The sequence below is a fragment of the Tinamus guttatus genome, unplaced genomic scaffold, assembly GCF_059628265.1.
Source record: "Tinamus guttatus ecotype Peru unplaced genomic scaffold, ASM5962826v1 Tinamus_guttatus_pri_ptg000315l, whole genome shotgun sequence".
Taxonomy (NCBI): Eukaryota; Metazoa; Chordata; class Aves; order Tinamiformes; family Tinamidae; genus Tinamus; species Tinamus guttatus.
In genome coordinates, this window is record NW_028288849.1 from 1628258 (window position 1) to 1645594 (window position 17337).

Genomic DNA, 17337 nt, shown 5'->3' on the forward strand with positions numbered 1-17337 from the left:
GAAGGGAAAGGACAGTAACATAAAGCCTGTATATAACTTATTCCTCAGAGGTTCTTCTGCTTCAATACTATTTTTCCTCTTTATTGTTACAGGGCTGTATCCTTCAAAATAATTAAAAAGATGGATTTTTACACTAGTGAATAAAGGAGAAGTTACTGTGCCGTGTTACTACTAGTTTCCTATCTTTACTATGTGTTGTAAGGAAATACTAAACTTTGATTAATATGTAGCAAAAGATGTTTGCTGGATTTAATTTGATTTTAAAGCCTTTTCCACTGAGGATCTTGCAGCAATTGGAGAGCTAATTAATCTCAAGAAAAATTGCAGTGGAAGCGGTAGAGTTCCGCCTTCTCTGTGGGTTATTGAATCTGCCTTGCAGATGTAAAATGTTACAAGCCCAATTGTCACCAAAAAAATCTAAAGACCTATCTGAAAATAGACAGAAGGACTTAAAGCATTTTCTTTTCCAACCTTTAGATGATAGTATTGGTTTTAAAGGAGATTCACCATATCTTTACCTTTAGTAAGGCTGTATTCTGGAAACATTCATAATATGTTCATAATAGCATGAGTTGCCATAGATTTTTTGTCACTGTATAGTTCAAAGGCTGTATAAAATCTGTGTAGTCAAGACTTCTTTCATGAAAGGTGGGAGAGAAAAACAGGAAGATAGAGTACTGGAGAACTATCATTTAAGAGGAAACCATAACTGTTAGGCTTGATTTCATCTTGAAAATAATTTTTGGAGCTGTCAAAAGTGTAGCGTGGACTAGATACTGTCTCTGAAGCCCTTTCAACTCAATGAGTCTTTGTTTTCAAAACATTTTTCCAAAGGGAGGAGTGGAGGAGAAAACAACAGCCAAAAACACTGCTTTTATAAAGCTCGTGAGAGGAAGAATCCTGCTTGTTTGCCAGCAGGATCAGTGTAGCAGATTTTATGCCACAGGAGAATTCACATCTTCTGTTTTCCAATCTAAGACCATATTGTGGGACTGTAGTACAGCCAATTCTAATCTATTCCTGTTCTCATTTTGAAGTTTTTACCATATTCATAGCTGTTATCTGGGTCCACCTAATTACTTCTACTAAGTGTTTTTGACATATCATTTATTTTTCCCCTTTTCAGCTTTGTTGTATTGCTGTTAGTTTGCAGTAGCTCAGCAGGTGGTTACTGCTGTGTTTTGATTTTTTTTTTTTTTTGGTTTTATGCATGTTTCTCATAAGCTCATTCCTTGGATTTATCAGTCCTATAGCAGACATTAAGCAAGTTACTGGAATAATTTTCATCAGGACTGGTTAGAGAGATCCCTGGTATCATTGCAATATTAGTATCTTATAATAATAAAACTCTGGATGAGGAAGATAAATAGCAGTTTTCCAAAGACCAAATGCTTGAGATTATCTGATAAGATCATCACAGTTAAATTTAAAAGCAGACAAACTCTGGCAGTAGAAAGGTTAAGTGGATCGCAAAACAGGTATTACTGTAATGAATTCAGGTGATACATGAGCTAGGTCTGTTGACCGAAGTGATTGGAATGAAAAATATCTTCAGATTTTACAGCATACTCAGATAAGTATTGCATTTGCTTCACAACGTACTTGTTTTCCACTGTGAATGATAATCTTATTTGAATTTGCCTCAGGTATATGTATGTTTATGTATATACATTTTAGAATTATTGCTAGAATAAGAAGTCTAGTTTGAGGTTCAAAGTAGGTGACATTTTACATATTCCATGTTCTCATTTCAGTCATACTAACATATACATTAATTTTATCGATTGCAGTGAAAAGTTGGTAAAAAGATGCATACTTTCCATATGCCTGAAAGTTTTTGCTGTAGAATAAAACAAAGAAGGAATTTTACTTGTTTCTTAAAACTAGTTGTCACTGTTGCATTCATAGCATCTCCCCTGCCCAGATGTTCTGAAAATGTGCTGAAAACAGAACTCTAGCAAGAAAAAATACGTGTATCCCAGAATTGCTGTTACGGCACCAGATGGAAAATATGTCATGAATATTTCTGGTGTTTGTTTTTGCTTTTTTTATTTATTCTTTCATTAAAACTTTAAAGTGAAGTTGAAGACGGAAGGTATTCAAAAGTGCTTTGTCCATCAGAAAGGATACAGTTTGCCTTTAAAATATTCCTGACTCCCAAACCAAATTCCAAGTGCTTAGTCTAGTGAGAAGTGAAGAGTTTTATAATGCTTCTTCTGTGTGTGTGCATGTAGTACATTTTCACAAGCATGAGATACAAAAAAATTATACTTCTTTTATGACATTTGCCTCCTCATTGCTCATTTCCTTCTTCTATCCTTTGTCTCTAATATAGACTCTCTGGATATTAACTGTTTCTTGTATGTTTTAAATGTTTAGCAAAGTAGAGGCGGGCTTTTTTGATGCAATATATACTGTGGCAATTGCATGCAGTGCTAAGTAATTTAACAGAGTGTAAACAAAAACTCAAAATCACAACAAATAATTTCAGAAAACGCTAAGCAACAAATTCGATAATGGTACATGTGGCACTAAAATTAGAAGTTTCAGAGAGTGAGTAAGTTTAGTGAGGTGTCATGCCTATTCAAGTTAGATGTCAAACATAAACTGCTTGAACTGATGTGATCCTGATGATGCTGATGTGAGCTGATATCCAGATGTGAGGCTTTAAGGTAGTCATCAACTATACACCTAGTAATTATTTTGCAGTGTGATTTATTTAATTTTGAAAAAGAAAATCAAATTCAAGTTAAGATGTTGGCTTTCTTGCTCAAAACAAACCAGTGTAAAGAATCGATTGCAAAGATTCATGTCATTTTGAAAGTAATTAAAGTTGAAAAATAAGCATTCAGCTCCTGAAAACTGAAAACCCCAGGTGTTTCTACCAGTCTATTCCTGGACGAAGTTTGTTCTTATCTTCAAGTTAGTATCAGGCAAACAGAATATACCAGACTGGAGTGCCCTCCAAATATACTGGCACTCCAGTAATTTATGTAATGTGTCACAGAGTAGTGACCCAAAAACCCTACAAGCCCCTGGTTAAAACTCAAAGTATGACCATTAATTATAGTGACCTCTAACCACATAAATTAATTTCAGAAGAGATGCCTGTAACTTCTGGCCTAAAATTAGTTAAAGTATACTTTTTATTTTTCATATATTGCCAGTGATGGTGATTCTTCACCACTCCCGGTAAACTTACACTGTAACCTTCAAAGGTGATAAACTGAAGCTTGTTTTGAAACTGAACTTATCTGACTCTGTTGGATTCATGATTGAACAGTAGTTGCGTGTTGTTATGATTTCATCTACTAATTTTAGTAAATTCTTCCATCAGATATTTCATTCTTGTATAAGTATGCAAAAATCTTAATATTTATTTTGTGCCGTTCAAAAATATCTTAGTTCATTGTGCAGCTGCAGTCGAAAAAAAAAGAAAAAAAAGAGAGCCTGAATAAATCATGGTATAGAAAATGACCTCAGAAAAATGATAGTGCTGTTATATAAAGCAGTTGTGATCTCACAGTTCTTAAAGAATACTGCAAGTGGTAGAAATGAGCTAGCAGTCTGGGAAATGTCCCTCAAAGACAAAAATTTGGGATTTTGATAAACCAGAGAAGCCAGGATTACAGTGGATGAAGGACTAATATATAAACAGAGAGGTCTGGAGAGGAAGTATTGGTATTTCTGTTCACTTTTTCTCATAATATACTGAAATTTAAGGAAATATGGAGCCAATTAAATGAACTATTTTTCACATGGGAAGCTGCTAAATAAGGTAACTTGTTGCAAGAAATTGCTGAGACTTGACGGAGTGCAAAAAGCCCACATAACTGGAAGTGTACATGATAACAGGAAAATCTGAATTATAAGAGACAAAATATTTTATTTAAATTTTGGAAGGCATAGTAAATCACATTGTAAAGCTTTAAATTGCCTTCTCAATATTAACAATCATATCAAGACCTACTCACTTCCACCTGACAATAGCCAGAGACAAGGTATGGGGTTACATATCTATCTGATCTAGAATGGCCCTTTATAAGTGGATATTAAATCAACTTATAAGACATTGCCCCCCTCGATCATTAGTTCCTTTTAGATTTAGCCTCCTGTAGTTAAATGCTCCAGGGCAAATGTATTTAATCACTGTTTTTACACAGAGCTGTGCTCACAGAGCTGATTGATAGTTAACACGAAGTAGAGTTTTTGTTTCGGAATTCTTCTTCACTTGGATTTCAAATGGAGCAATAGGTGAAGCCAATGTGTGTCACTGACATTATAGCTTTCCTACTGCAGGAGCTGTTGAAGAGTGTGAGACTGATTTGTTCACTGGGCTAATTGGCAGCAGTTGTTAGCCGTCAGAGTGCAATCAAATAGAACTCTGTACAAATTCATGACATTAGTCATCTGCTGGCCCTTCATGTAGTCTCAGAGCATTATAGTAATTTTTAATTTATTAGGCTATGACAGGGCTTTGTTTTTCAATGAAAATAATGTCGGTTGGCTCTATGCTACCTGGATTGTATGAGGTTGGGTCATCGCTTTAAATATTATCTTTGGAATATTTGTGGATGAAGTCATTAAAAGGATCTCTTTTTTCATTCCTGTTGATTATCTCATCCTCGTCTTTTCTACATTCTGTTTCACATTAGAAGATTTCTGCACTAATACCAGATTAATACACCAAATCAAAGGAATTAGGTCATTTGAGGCCTGACATTCATCTAGAAAAAGCATGATCACAAGCCTTAGGAAAAGGTGAGCATATACTTGGGTTTTCTCTGTATTTTTGTGTGCATTCAGAATGTTGTGACTCTGAGTCCTTTGCAGCTTTCTGAAACATCTTTAGGCCCAAGTATTCCAGTAGATAGTATCATATTCTTTATACATTTCATTTAGAAGCTCATGGGAACACTGAACTCATTTACCTGTATGCACAGTGATTTGTCCTCACAGCTTGAAGGGCACGACATAGTTCTGCAGTCCTCTAACAGGGCACTTTAAGGTATTGAAAACAGCGAGTAAAAGACCATTTAAATGTCAATGCGTGTGAAGACATTATATATAGCACATATCTGCAATGAGGAAGCTTTGATAGTGTGACTGTGTCAACTTCATATGCTGCTGAGATAATATTGGTGTAGATGCACCTTTTATAGGCAAAAAATACTATTTTTACAGCTGAATTTATTTTGTCCCCTTCCCCATCACACAAGCTAGGTGAAAATTTACGGAATTGGCCGATAGACCCACATCTACTCTCTTGGCCTTGCTTGACTTTGAAAGGTATTTTCACAGCACAGAATGTCATGGACAGGAGGAAGTGACCCGATGAAAGTCATGGGCTGTATCTGACTTATGTTACACTGCCTAGAAAACCAAGACCTGTATTCATGTTTCAATCTAAAATCAAGTAAGTTCACTCTAATTAAAGCTTAGAGAGATACAGAGTTAGAAATTTCAAAAAAAAATCAGACAGTTGTTCACAAAACTAGAATTATACTTCTATTCATTCACATAGCAGCACATAACTTCCTTAACAAAAAAAAAAAAAAAAAAAAAAAAAAGCTCTGTATTAAAAATGGTTGATTTATGTGTCCTATCCCTTCTTGAAAAGCCATTCCAGAATCCCCATTCACATATTGAAGCATTTGTGTGAGGCAGCTTGGCAGCATGAATATTTTGTTAAAGAGGCTTTAAAGTATTTAGAAAAGGAATTAATATCGGTGCATATAATCTGCTCCTGCAATGGAGGGCTAAAAGGAATATTAGACATGTACAGAAATCTAGTATCAGCAATTTTGTATGAAAAATAAAAATGATTCATGACACAGAAGGCGAGGAAAAAAAAACAGGATGGATTACAGGGATTAATCCATCAAAAATCTGACTGTAGGACATATAAATGTAATTTTTTAAGAAAGTGAAAACTGCATTCTTTTTTGGAAATCTTTAGCCAGGGAAATGTTTGCACTATTTTGTTTTCAAAATGATTTTTCAAAAAGGTTTACCAGTTAGTGTAAATATTCTAAATATAACTAAAATCTTAAAGCAATGTAACAATATGAGATGCCCTGAATATAAAGTCCAATCTGGCTTTCCTTTATAATCCCAAAATGTCAAGTAAAATTAACTTACATTTCCTTAAATTTCATAGGCAGGATATTTTGTAAGAGCAAACAGTGTTTTAGATACTGAAGTACTTCAAAACGGGCCTCGGCACAGACCTTCTTGGCCACCCTCCCCTGTAAAAACTGACCATTTACTGCTGTCTTCCTATCTCTGAACCAGTTTAGTGTCCATGAAAGGACTTGTTCTCCTCACTTGTGACTGCTAAGTTTCTGCAATAGCCTTTGAGAGATGTTGTCAAATGTCTTTTGGAAATCTGAGTAGACTATATCAACTTACCCCTCTTATTCATATATTTGCTAACTTCTACAGAGACTTTACTAGATTCATAGCTTCCTTTTATTAAAGACATAGTATGTTATGTTCTCCAGTAGATCATATTTATCTATGTGTCCATTAATTTTATGGCTTATTATGTTTTCTACCAACTTGCCCAATTCAGATGTCAGGATCACTGTTAGTTTCACTGAATTTCATGAAGTCTTTGTAAAAGTCAGTGTCACATTTACTACCTTTCAGTGATCAGACAGAAAGGTAATTTTAAGCAGGAGGCTATGGGCCACTGTTATCAGTTTAGTTTTTGTCTACTTACCTGTCTGTGGTCTTATCATTTCTTAAAGGTTCCTTTGTGCCTCTATAATATATTTCACCTATAGACTGTATAGCAATGTCTGATGTTTTTGAAATAGGCTTCAGTTTTAGTTTTTATACTTTTCACAAATTCTTCCTTAAGTTCCTTTCTGGCCTGACTGTGTTTTTTACATTTAATGTGCCAAATTTCCTACTTTCAATTTATTTTTTCATTTGTGCACAGCTTGAGCTTTTTGAAGAGTGACTTCATGCTTTTAATGACCTTAATGACCCTACTGCTTAGCTCTGCTGGTTTCTTTTTGTCCTCCTTCAAATTTCTGTATAGCAAGCGTTTGTTCTACACCTTTAATATGGTGCTCTTGATAAGCCTCACCTCTGCAGCCTTCCACATCTGCTGATTCAGATGCGTCATCAATGATTGTACTCAGCTCCCAGCTATCTTCCCTGCTCATTTGTACTGTAGCGAAGAGGTCAGGGACTAGTCCCTCAACACTTTTCTCTTGAGTAGAGTCAGCAGAGTCACCTCTTAAGAGAGACAACAGCAAAGATTGTTTTTCTCTTGGGGTGGGGGCGGGAAATGCTGGCCTATATATATATTTATATATATATATATATGTTTCATGCTATATTCCTATTTCTTAACCTTGGGCTCTTAAACCGGGATCCTAGTCTTTTTATCAAGAGTGAAAGGTGGATTCCTGAAGGGCGCATTTTGAAACTGTTAAGCTGGTCAATGGATACATTACATTAAAAATAGCCCCAAACTTTTACTCTAATAAGCTTATGGTGGCTGTGTAGGGCTCAGGACCTGTAGTTTTTGAAAAGCCATGCAGAATACTCATCAGCTGATTTCTATAGTTCTTCAGAAGTGTATTATATGGAGTTAAGGGGTCACAAACTAACATATGGAGTGCTGTTAGTGTTTAATGGTCACTGCCTAAACAGGGCCTCCTCTAAAAGTCGCTGAAGTTAATTAAGGCTTCCTCAGATTTCAGTGGGCTCTGGGTCAATCTGACTTCCTTCCAGTCTGTTTTTTGATAAAGATAAGCAGTTACTCATACATGATTCCTAACAATCAAAGGATTGTTTAACATTATCAACAAATATTTTTTTTATGGTTCTGGATTTGGGATGCTTTTGTTTGTAGACTCATTTATTTGTCTTTTTCTTCTTTTGTCTGTTTTGTCTGTTTTCTTCTTTTGTCTGTTTTCTTCTTTTTACAGTTTAAGGAATACAGCCAAAACGTTTTCTACAAATCTGTCTCAATACTGTAAAATTGTCATTAAAGGAGATCCAATAAAATAGATGGCCTATGAAGATTTAAAGCTGCCACGTTGTTTTAGTGCAATGCTCTTAAAGGCAATGGGAGTGGAAACAGTCCCTGCTGAACTCACTTTCTAGCTCTGTAACTGTACAAAATCAAGAAGTTGCTCATTGGAATAAGGAATATTATTAAAAAAACAAAAAGCCTGAAACCCAACAGCTGGAGTACAGATGCCAGAAAACACAGCTTTGATGCTTCACAGATGATTTTGAATACAAAGCTGTTTTAATTGATTCCTTCCCTGCATTTTCCTTGGAAAAAAATTAAGTGCTCTGTGGTTTGTTTGTTGTTTTTTTTAAGTGGTGAAGTAATTATACAAGTTCATAAAGAAAGGCTTTTTCGTAAATAGTTACATACTTATTGGATTTCATTAATTAAAATTAACAAACCATATGTCCATATATTTTTTAGGTGTACAATACAAAATAAGGTTTTTCTGGCTTTAGTGTTGGAAAAGTAGACGAGGAATTGATACAGTTATGCTATTACAGAAAATTCGGGTTTAGCTCTGCAGAACTCACACCATGTCAGATTTTTTGTTGTTGTTCTTTTGCTTTGTTTTGTTTGTTTGTTTGTTTTAAGATCACAAGATCTAATAGGCATCACTAAAATTTTTCAATACAAATATACTAATAGTGGAGTCCTTTCAGATAGAGTTTAAACTAGAAAGAGAAGGTATATAACTGCATATACCTAAGATATATTTTGCATTGTAAATACATATTTATTAAATAAATTTATACATAGAAAGTACATAGTTGAGCATATTTGTAAGGATTTAATGACAACCGAGGAGGACAGCCATGTCAGGAGCAAGTAGCAGGTATCTATGTTCTAGAGATTACCTTAATCCAGGTTTGGGCAGTTTCCTGAAGTAAAGGATAATGAAGAAGGAGACTACAAAACTGAAATGTTTAAATGTCAAGCAGCCTCGATGCTTGACTGAATCTCTGTAATTCATGCTGGGGTCAAGCTCATCTTTGGAGAATGCCCTTTCATCTACAGTGCTGAAAGACACTCTGTTGTAGCAAAGTGGCTTACAGCCAGAATGAATTTACCAGCTTCAGTTAGTGGTGTGATTGTTAGTATTTTTCATGTTTTTACTATTTTTGAACAGCACCAATCATGGCATGAGTTTGAGATTGTTCCATTCATCAAAGATAGCAAAGCATGAACGACCTCTGTGAACTGCTGCCAGTAATACATGCATCTCAGTTGTTATTGACATGTACAGTCCACATGTAATTGAAAGCTTCATGTAACATAGCTTCTAGATGTTATAGTGGCAGTATTCCACATTCACGTGTAGATTATGGAAAGATAGCACTAGAAAACTGAAACAACTATATTAACTAGCTTGTCTAGCAACTATGCTCTTATTTTCAGATTAGGTACCAAGGAGCAATAACTGCAATCCCTGTTGTAGTGAAAGAGCCTCCATTTTCCATCCCTTATTCTGACTAGGACAGAATTAGTGCAAGTTTGAGGATTTAGAATAATGCAATTAACATTGAAAGACTTCAGACTTAGAGGAAAGTATTCTCAACCCATTTGCAATTCTCTGAATTTTTGAAATGGCTTGGAAATTACAAGTATGGAGAACGTGATCCAGTGGGGAGTTGAAAGAGCAATGGTATATGATGCATCTAACCTCTACGAGTGTGCCATACAACTTCATAGTTTATCACTTTGTCACAGTAAAGGTCTTGAACTAAAACAAAAATAACAGCAAAACGTACACACACACACGCAAAACACCTAGAGTTGAAATTAAATTGTTCTAAGACTTTTATTACTGTCCTCTCTTAAGCTTCTCTTCTCTAAATTTTTTAACTTTGCAGACTTTTTTTTTGTTTGTAAAGTCGTGACATGCTAGTTCTTCACAAAGTCACAAATAAGGAAAATAATCTTAACTTTTTTAAAAAAAAACATAAAGAGGAAGAGAGAAAGCCTTTTTCCTTTTATCCCTGCACAGGTTTTTCAGAGGACCAGTTTGTACAGGGAAGCAGTGGAGTAGAACCTCACCCATCTCTTTTGGTGTCCTAAGAGGAGATGGGTGGATGCATGCAGTTGAGGGAGCAACTCCACCTGGTTTAGACCTCACTCTTTTTTCTTATGATTTACGACACCCTCCTTGACACAGAGATGATGGATTCCCTTTCTGTCACTTTTCTTGACTCCAGAGCACTGAAATGATATGCTAGGGATAAAAAGTCCAGCTTTGGGTCTCTTACCAAAATGAAAACGGAGGCTGGAAGCTGTGGAAAACAAATGAAGATGTTAAATGTTAGTCTCTGTCTTCATCACTTCACTTCCTAGACTTTTAAGAAAATATCCAAATATTCAGAAAGAATCTGCTTGTTTTGAGCAGCTCAACTCTTTCTTGTCCTGTATCTTCATTTTTAAGAAACTTCCACCTTATTCCTATCTGCATCTTCCTTGGTAGATGAACGTAATCACAGCATCTATGCTCTGAGCAAAAGCTGGTGGGGGGGTGTCAGGATGTTTGTAGATCTGTGCTAATATCACACCCCAGTCAGGTCAGCTTAGATGTGGAGAACAGTTCGATGACAGTGATCGTGAAAGCCATTAAAAGGTTAGGATAATAATTGCCAAAATGTGCTATTGGTTCTTTCAGTTCTAGGCTACCTGTAAGTCTACTTAACTGTCGGCAATTTAGATGCATTATATCACCAGGGAACACTGATGTGAGCATTTGTACTTTTCCTTCGGTCTTAAATTTTTATTTTTCAAATACAAACAACCTTTCCTGTAATTGGAATGTTTACAGAAAGCAGGTAATTTAGTTATTTGTCCATTTATGTTTTGACACAAGGCTTCTAATTGTGTAAGGTTTGGAATTTTGTTTGCTAGAAATACCTTACAAAGTGCTGTTATTGAATACGTCTTAAGTATTTTTAAAGAGGCATTACTCTTTTAGACCAAATATTAAGAAGTGCTTTCAATTCAATTTATAATAACTATAGATAATGTATATATATACATAAATAGTTAAGCATGACTAGGACTTTTTCCATTAAAGATGTTGAAGAACCATATAAATATTTTACCCTTTGATGCTGGAATCCTCAATTAAGTTTAGTAATTGGCAATAAATTCAATGAAGTTCTCCAAATCAGGACTGCTCTGCCTGTAACATGCATGAAAAATACCTTCCTGCTTTGAACGCTACTTTTTGCCTAGGGATATTTGTCTTAAAAGCTTATTCAGGCAAGTGAGATCAGTGTCTGATGATTCAATTTTATTAAACATTTCTGTCCACAGATTAAAGGTTAGAAAAAGCCATTGTGGAGGGAGAAAATCTAGTGAGAAAGATGTAAACTTTAGGTCAGAGGGATATGGCACAAACTTATTTCCACTGTAGGGTTTAAGGGTACTCACATGAAATGATAAACTTGTATCCTTAATGATTCAAAGGCTTTAGATAGTCTAAACCTAAGGATTAAGAAATAAAGTTCAAAATCAATTATGTTACTTATGACATCAAGATACTTGCTGTATTGTGTTCTGGGAAAGAAGGTTAAAAAGTTTGTGCTCAAGGAAAGCTAAGATTCTATCCAATATACAATCTATAGAAAGAACCTTTTTACTGACATCATTTAACATGAAATCTTAGCAGCACTTACAGTACAAGGTTGGTCTGGAAATACATTGCACTCTAGTTGCTAGAATTCCCACCAGTTTGTTACACAACTAATCCTGTGAGCAGATGAAAGGAGCACGGCATACATGCAGAGCCAAGTATCAGTCCAATTAAAGTCTTAACAATCTAACAAAATCATTAAAGCCTAATTAAATACTACTAGTCTACATGCAGTGATATGAACACAGTTTATGTTTTGTACAATTAACATACGTACATCATCTTTCTAGTAACCTCCCCCTTTTTTCTGGTGTTATGCTCACTGTAAGTGTTAAGGTTGATGCGGATGCAGCAAGTTGTCAGTATCCCAAACGCTTTGCCAGAAATACGATGTCGATGGCTTCTTTCTTCTTGCATTAGGGTCTTGTTGGGGTCATTTTTGTATGTTTGCTCATATGCTGTGCAACTTGTTCTTTATTTGTTGTTCCAGAAGTCCGTGTTGTAGTTGAATTTGCTACATATGGTGTGTTCTACGTGCATTGGGTACTTGTTCTTTGTTTTGTTACTCCTAAAACTGATTTAACTCTGCTCTCAAGATTGTTTTCCTTTGATAACCAGTTATTGGTCATTGGTAAGTTTTTCTATAGCCCTGGGCCTCAGGTATAATCCTGTGTCTATATTTTCAGAGCTTCTGCTACCATGCCCTACTCATCTGTTTAATTCTGTGGTGAGATTTCACCCAGAGTAGAATGTTGCATGTAATAGATGTTACACAGCACAATTATGCAAGGTTAAAATAAGGTAGGCCCTAGCGGTTGGAGCATTAGGTGATAGATGTTACATGGCAGGACAAGACAAGCACAGATGAAGGCCAGCAGGTCCAAAGGCCTGTGTTGTTAGCTCAGCACAAAGCCTGTTCACTGTTGCAAACATCAGAAACTCCCTATTACGGAGTTACAAAGCTACACACATGTATATAAACATTTTAATTATGACCAGATTTCAAATGCTATGTTTGCTGGAATGCCAAATGTACGTCTTAGGAGGATAAATGGTGGAGGATAAATGTAAAGTCCAAGCAAAAGAAATATTGGATTTTAAGTATTTACATGTGTAAATATTTGCATCAGTGTTTCAGAAATCCCATTTCTACTTTTGATTGTGAGGACCCTGATTTGAAAAATCTTTCTCTATTTTCAGAATTTACGTATTACGCTTGACTTCCTCTGGAATAAATTAAATAATGTCATAAATATTTCATTCTTAATGCTGGATAGCAGTGTTATCCCATGAGCAAATAAAGATAGATGTGAATAGATTTTAATAGATTAGAGTAGCAAACATAGATTTGTGTGGCATCAGGGACAATGAGATATGAGTCTAATTCAATTGCATTTGATAGAGGAGTTATCTATTAATCAGCAGTTAAAAACAAGAAGGGCCTGTCTCTCCTTACCAGACAAATCAGTGTGCTTTATTCCTAACAGAAATGAGTTGGTAAACTGTATTGATGGGACTGCATGATCTGAACACTACGCTTTGAGGTTCTGCTCAAAAGTCATTCCCAGCCAGAGATTCTTCAGTTATCAGTCAGTTAAAATAGATAGAAAGCACACAGCTCTCATTCTTATTTCTGTTTCTGTTTATATATGTATAAAAATAATCTCCTGTGTATAAGGTGGATACATAGGACTTCATTAAAAGAATCCTGAATTTGACGTTCATGTAAACCACGTAGGTCCTTTTAAAAATTATCCATATGCACCCTATGCACCCAGATTCTTCTAAAGGAAAAAGCTAGTGAACTTTACATTTTCTAAAATCAAAAGTTTTCCTTGTCATCCTGCAGTGTGATCACTCTTCTTTTTTTTTTTTCTTCTTCCTTTCCTTTTTTTTTTTCTTTCTTTTTCCTCTCTCTCTTTTTTTTCTTTTTTCTCTTTTTTTTTTCTATTTTGGAAATATTTTATCTACGTCAAGTGCAGTTCAAGGAACAGTAGCTGCAAAGTTGTAACTTCTCACAGACCTATCCAAATAAAGGTGCATCACAGTGCCTCCGTAGGTAGCAAACTTTGCAAAATCATTCCTTTTCCTCGTATGTCCTGAAGCAACTCATCTGAGCAATGTTTGAACTCAGAGTAAAAAGTAATAAGGCATGAACTTTTATAAACTTCATTTTTTAACAAACTTACATGTACGCTTCCTCCATGCTGAAATTTTTTCAGGCGTCTTTCTCATATCTCTCTACCAATATAGCACCTGGTGGGTGAAACTCTTAGGTTTCGTATTGTCCTGGGATCCACTGATACATAAAGTTATATCGTTCAGTATTGACCATTTGATTCCCTTTATGAACCAAGAATAAACCGCACAGTATGCAAGCATCATCTTCCATACCTCATCACTGCTACTCAAATACCTACATCTTGCTGAGAAGTCAATGTCCAAAGACTTTCTAAATTGTCTCCAAAAATCTTCATGCCTAAGCCCCACATTTTGTACATTTTTGAATAATGGAACTAGAAAGATAAAAGATTTAATACATTTCCATTTTTTTCTTTTTTAACTACAAGAATATGAATAGTCAAATTAGTTACTACACATGGCATTAAATGAAATAATAATTTGAGCATTTTCTTCTCTCCTGTGAAATCCTGCAGACTGCCTACGTCCTCACACTTTCATTCCCAAATTCTTGCAAGCTGCCTACTGTTTTCCTATCTGAAATTTTTTTTGAAGTATTACTGCTTTTATTTTATGAGGTTACATTAACACCTGCCTGCAGGTATGCAAACTCAACCTCATGTCATTATGGTCTCATTATCAAGATCTATACTGTATTTATTTTTATTTTTTCCTTTTAGGAGTCTTAAGGAAAAACTGAAAACAAGGCAGACTGCCTACCTGCACATTCTGGAGCATCTTGATATCCTTGTCCTTTTGACCATTACTGCTCTTGCTGATATTGACTAGTTTGTGGGTAGCTAGAACACAGAGTTTTTTTCTTAGAACCATAGTATTTTGATCACGAGTTTGCCAATTATCTTGGATGAGTAGAAAAGCAAAATTGTGTGTATCTATCTAGCTTTTCCTAAATGAATAAACAAACCAAAAATGCTTTCTTTTATTATGGCTTTTGCCTTTACAAATGTGCAACTTTGATGAGTTGCCTTTTGTATCCATCATATTTCTCTTCTGAGCTTGTCTAACTTTCCATTCACACTACAGGACAGTTGGCTTAAATCAGGCAGCTCAGCAAACCCCTGCCAGGGTTTTGTTCGATAAGCCAGAGCATGGACTGATGTTTTAATTTAAAAGTGCAATATGAAAGCAAAATACAATAGGGACACAAAATAGTTTTTATTATTCTTCTGTAGAAAGCAAATTGCAGTCTATAACTAGCACTTTTATGTGTCACTTACTAATGTTACTGGCCTGAAAATGTCAGAGTTGTGCTGACGGAGCTGTCAAAGCAAAGGCTGCAGCACAAAGCCTCCACCATCAGTTTGCAGTGCCCGTCCTGAGCATGAGCTGGAATTTAGAGCTTAGCATTTAATGTATGTTTTCCAGACGTGTTCACAGAGTGAGTGGCACTGAGTCCTTCCTGGGTTGCTAGGAATCACTGAAATAGGCATCTTGCTTAACCCAATCTTGGCTTTTTCTGTAATTTTGCGCTTTATATATTTCTTCTCTAAGTAAACATAACACTATTATCTAGTGTGAGTCTGCAACTTCAGCACTCCAAAGACATGAATTGCTGTTAATTTTTTCCATCTTTGGAATTTTACTTAAAACTTGTCACTCTGTGTCATTTTTATGATTTGTTGCAAAGAAGATGTTTTATTAGATAATGTATTTACTGATGTTTCTTCCACAACAGTGAATCAATCCCTTTTCATTGGCTTCTTTCTTCTTTCTCGGAAATGTGCTTATGTGACATTAAGTGGGGCAAATCTAGCATGGGGCAGTTTGATCTGAGTGAAGTCTGAGATGAGCACAGCTGGGTATAAAGAAAAGCTAAGGTTCCTATGTATGCATTAGGTAGTAAAGTTCTTCTGTAAGAGCACACATTGACTTTGTATTAAGGAAGAATAATATTGTTACACATTCAACTTGCTGAAATGTATAAAATGCACCATTCTACTTGAGAAAGTGCTTTTATTTAATTTTACTCAGGAGGCATTTCTTTTTCTGGTCAGCTTATTTTCATTACCACAGTATGTTCCATCATATTTTTGTGTAGTCTGCTTTCTCCTTCTGTTTGCTTCATTAGCCTTATTATTTGAATGTCTTTAGCAATGCCACCTTTCCCATATATGGCATTTAGCCCTTTTACTGATTCTTCAAACAAGGTGTAAAATAAAAGGATTTTATTCCTGGCCAAAAGAATTCCCCCAGAGCAAGTGGAGCTTTAGCAGTTCTGAGTGGCAGAGAAAGATGTGAGCAACTGTCAATTAGATCTGATCTGATTTATGCTGGGCTTGTATCATTGACCATAATAACTCATATCTGAAGACAGGCAAAGTAACTACTCAGCTCTTCTTACCCTTTTCTTCTTCATCCTCAAATACAGCATAATATGAAACCAGCAACCAATTCATACATTTTTTTTTTCCCCAGAAACATCTGTCTTACTAGGAATTGGCTAGAGATCAAACTGAAGTGTTTTATGTGCAACCACCACAGAGTCAAAAATAAAACAGAGACAAATCAAATCCTTTGTAAACAAACTTTATACAAAACCAACAATATTAAAAAAATCTAAAAATAAAGTGTTGTGTGAGAAAATTTGATTTATAGAGAGGTTTTTTTTAGTTTGCTGCAAATTAAATGGAAAATGTGAAACAGTTATATAAATCAACAGCAAATCCTGACATGATTCAAAAAAGCCTGCTCGTTTATTCTTCAGTTTCTACATTGTTGTTCAGTTTTCATACATATTGTTCTTCTGATAAGCACGGGTTCTTCACAGTATGGATAGCATGTAAATTGTGCAGAGAAGAGACATGTTGCTTCGTAGAAGTCCCCAAGAGTGTTGTGCCTCTTGCTTTGCCAAGAACAGATTGTTATTCGTGTGCACATGTTTTTTTTTTCTTCTGCTCTATTGGTGGACACAGGGTCAGAATTCAAAATTTTCTTAAAACAGGCACTTCTTGCTTTGGAGAAGCCGTAGGAGATCCAGTATATTGGCATGGAAAGTGGGTGATGTCCGAGGCCATGCGGGAGACCCACCCTCTTTTGGAGAAGCGCTAAAGCTAAGCGCCCTCGAAAGGGCAAGAGCGCCTTCTACTTGGGCAACTGAACCCTACCTTAAGGATACAAACTTTGGGAAGTTCATCATTACACATGAAAAAGTTAGGGGCAATTATGTATTTATACTTGCCTGTGTGTTTTCACCCACTGACATATTAAATGCAAAACCGTGAATGTTCTTAGGGTTGTTATCACAGCTAAAGACTTGTTTTTTGAAGTGTTTGTTTCTGGGTTTCTACTTTTTTAACCAGGCAACCTGTAAAATTTTGTGCTAGGACAACTTTATGGCAACACTGGCCATTCTACGCCAACATTTGCTAGAGCGTACCTAAGGGCTCTGACACTTACTGGGGTGGTATAAGCAGCTCCTAGCACAGCTGGTACCCTTTGGTGGAGGTCGTGTTTTCTCACAGTGGGGTTGGCCAATATGTGTTTA

The 17337-nt window shown here is 35.7% G+C and overlaps 1 protein-coding gene across 1 annotated transcript in view; it reads left to right on the forward strand.

Annotated features, from left to right (window-relative positions):
* SEMA5A (semaphorin 5A) overlaps nt 1-17337 on the forward strand; it is a 179983-nt gene that overhangs the window by 122909 nt on the left and 39737 nt on the right. The window lies entirely within an intron of this gene.